The sequence below is a fragment of the Ricinus communis genome, chromosome 4 (assembly GCF_019578655.1).
Source record: "Ricinus communis isolate WT05 ecotype wild-type chromosome 4, ASM1957865v1, whole genome shotgun sequence".
NCBI classification, from domain to species: domain Eukaryota; kingdom Viridiplantae; phylum Streptophyta; class Magnoliopsida; order Malpighiales; family Euphorbiaceae; genus Ricinus; species Ricinus communis.
Window position 1 is genome coordinate 18,939,432 of NC_063259.1, and position 3,835 is coordinate 18,943,266.

The 3,835-nt window shown below is 37.6% G+C and overlaps 1 non-coding gene across 1 annotated transcript; it reads right to left on the reverse strand.

Annotated features, from left to right (window-relative positions):
- Positions 1-3,313: 3,313 nt before the first annotated feature.
- LOC112535082 lies at positions 3,314-3,419 on the reverse strand. The gene has a single exon (XR_003079281.2). It is a non-coding gene; the product is annotated as a small nucleolar RNA R71 (small nucleolar RNA).
- Between the last annotated feature and the right edge of the window lie 416 nt (positions 3,420-3,835).

The following is a 3,835-nucleotide window of genomic DNA, read 5'->3' on the forward strand; positions in this document are numbered from 1 at the left end:
CTTCCAAATAAACACATTTAGGTACTTCCTTATAGAGGTCAAAGTCATCTCCTTCTCTTTAGGTGTCAAGTCCGCTGCTAGAATGACAGGCAAACTATTGTCTTTGTCTAGATATGCATAGTCAATATGTTTTGGAACTCTTTCGACTCAAGAACTAGAGGTTCCACAATTGATGGCCTGAATTTTGAATAGCAAGAACTGGTTAATAATCACTTAGAGATAAGGATAATTAACTAGCCCGATTAAGAATTAACAAAGCTTAATAGAGGCGGATTAAAGCTTAATGCTAATTTAAGAATCAATCGTTAGAAAGAGATTTCAACTTTAGGTTATTAGGTTTAGGAATTCGGTTATCTCAAGAGAGAAACCGAATTCAGTTAAGAATTTGTCCACGGGTAGCATAATTGGAGTCATTAATCCTTTATCTTTTGTTTGATTGCCAACTAGTTTAGATTCCCTTTGGGTTTGCTTTCTTGTCTAGGTTATTTCATTTATCCATTTACTCCTGCATCTCCCTTAGAACTTAGCTTGTAGTTATTAGTTAGTTTAGAAATTATTCATCATTCATTTTAGGTTAATATAACAAAGAACAAAGGACTAACTCTAGGCTTTCACTTTCCCGAGGAATATGACCTTGATACTCGCCATTAGTGCTAGACTGCATCCATAGGTACACTGCCTTAGATTGTAGCTGCATATATAACAACCATCAGGAGACTCTCATCTCCGCGCTAGTCTTAATGACTAGTTAGCAAGTCCCCAATTAGGTTGAAAAGCCTTACAATGTCGTAGTCACTAAAGACATTTCGGTGCATGCCCGAAACTATTGCACACAGTGGTGACTCCACAACGGATAAGAGAACCTGATTCCAATATATGTTTGTCTTTAATTTTATTATTTAACATATTATTGTTATATCATTACACCATTTTTCACATATTGTGCACTTTTTTCCCTACAACCCTGATGGCATCGGTTAATAGTTCTTTGGTTCCACTTGAACCTTAGAATTACAACACTGACTAACTATCACTCACAAGTAATGAGTGAATATCCTTCGCTGCATGGACCCTTGAGTGGGGAGACGAGCCAAGGAAGAACACTTTTTACTTGTAGGAGCTAATATGCAGTGTTCTATACATATTTCTATACCCAATTACTTTTGTTTTTTTTATGTATATTTATCACGTTTTATGCCAGAATTACCCGTGTTTTGGTTCCTTTCGTGTTTTAGGTGTTCATATACATTCATTAGTAGTGTTTAAGTGATTTTACGAGCAGTACATGCAAGAACGTATTGGATTGCATTGAGATTTCATCAAAGCTTATTTTCAGAGGTTGAACACGGCCTGGACTCTGGCCGTGCTGAACCATCAACATATGACCTTCAAAAGTATCATTTTGGCACAGTTTCTGTGGCTAGCACGGCCTCCAACACGGCCCGTGGTGGCTCAGCACCAGCGAGGGCACGGCTAGGAAGAAACCCTAAGTAGCAGGACTCAGAGATCCAGCACGGCCTGAACTCCCCTCGTGCTGATTAGCACGGGCTTGACCACGGTTGTGCTTGGACATTTATATAGGCAAATGCGATTTATTAAGTTAGGGTTTGATTTTCTGACTTGATTTCACATATACAAGCATAAGCCATCTTTTCCCAAACTTCAATACTCGACTTTAGAAGACCATTTCATCTATTGAAGGAAGGATTACATTGGTTTTAACATCAAATTGAAGATCAAGAGGAGATTTGGGGCATTCAAGAGGCAAATTAGGGTTCATCATTTGGAATTGGTAATTTAGGGTTTTTCATCCAACTTGAAGAAGAAGGGTGTACATGTCTTCAATTTACTTTTATGAATTTGTTATTTACTCTGTGTTGCTTATTAGTATGAGTAACTAAATTTGTTCAACCCATTGGGGTTCCTATGTTGTTGGATTATTTTTATGCTTATGAGACTTTGATTATCAATGCTTGTCTCTTCTTGCTTTCATTATTAATGAGAAATCACATTATTCATGAGACGCTGTGAGTTGTGGTATTTAGATTACTTTATGTAATTGAGAAATTCATTTAGTAATTAGAAATTTGAATAGCAAGAACTGGTTAATGATCACTTAGAGATAAGGGTAATTGACTAGTCGGATTAAGAATTAACAAAGCTTAATAGAGGCAGGTTAAAGCTTAATGCTAATTTAATAATCGATCGTTAAGAAGAGATTTCAACTTTAGGTTATTAGGTTTAGGAATTCGATTTTTCCGAAAGGGAAACCAAATCCAGTTAAGAATTCGTCCATGGGTAATTGCAATTAGTAATTAATATAACCTCTATACTTCACTAAAATCCAACTAACTTAGGTCCCCTTGGGTTTGCTTTTTCCTTTGATTGTTTTACTAAATCCTTTCAGTCTGTCTAACACTTAGTTAACCACTTGTTTACATTTAATCATAGAGTAGCAACTTCATTGATTTTGTTAGGGTTAGATATCATAAGAAGCTGCAGTAGTTCTAGGATCACCCTCACCCGAGAATACGACCTTGATACTCACCGTTAGTACCAGTCTGTATCGATAGGTTCACTACCTTAAATTGTAGCTACACAAAATAGCTTATCAAGTTTTTGGCGCCATTGATGGGGAACTTTTGTATGAACTAGAGTGAATTTGTGTTTGTGTTAATTTAGCCATTTTTATTTTTCTATTTTTATTTTATTTTATTTTATTATTTTATTTACTTTTGTTCTTTGGTTGCTACTTTCCATTCTTAGGTAGTTTATGACCAGGAGCTCTAGCTCTGATCTTGTAGAGCCTTTGTCTGATCTAGAGCGATCCCTCAAACTTTTGAGGAAGCGCTTGCAATCAATAGAGGAGGAGATTAAGATTGAGATACCTGTTGATAGACTAGTAGCGATGGAGAATCATAATGGAAATGCTGCAGTAGATGCCAACAGAACGATGTACAAGTTTGCTAGACCATCATTGGATGGGACACAGACGAGTATAGTTAGACCGCCGGTGGCAGCTAACAATTTCGAAATAAAGCCAAATGTGATCCAGATGGTACAACAGAGTGTACAGTTTGGAGGGCTGCCAAGCAAGGATCCCAATGCCCATATAGCCAACTTTTTGGAGATATGCGACACATTTAAGATAAATGGAACTACCGATGATGCCATCCGGGTGAGATTGTTTCCATTTTCTTTGAGGGATAGAGCAAAGAGATGGCTACAATCCCTTCCACCGAACACTATCACTACTTGGAAATCCTTGGCTGAAAAATTTCTTTACAAGTACTTTCCTCTAACTAAAACTGCTAAATGAGAAATGAGATTTCTTCTTTTGTGCAGATGGATGATGAGATCATGTATGATGCCTGGGAGAGGTACAAGGACTTGTTGAGATGCTGTTCACACCATGATCTACTAATATGGATGCAGGTTTAGACCTTTTACAATAGTTTGAACCTTACTACTAGGAAAATTATAGATGCTGCAGCAAGTGGGGCCTTGAACAATAAGACGCCGGAGCAGGCGTAAAATCTGATAGAGGAGATGGCCATGAACAACTACCAATGGCAATCCTCTAGGAGTCGGCCAGTCAAACAGGGAGTGGTTGATATGGAATCAGTCCAACAAGAGGTCCATCACACAGCTCAAGTGCAAGATAATGATGCTACAGTCCATGCCTTGCTAGTGCATGAAAATGCTAAGCAAAGATCAGAACATTTCATGGGATTCTCATCAAAACAAACCTTTATCACTTGCCTTAATTGGATGGTTGAATAAAAGCTTGAGAAGGGGAATATTTGCTGCTCATTATGTTCAGTTTTTGTTGTTC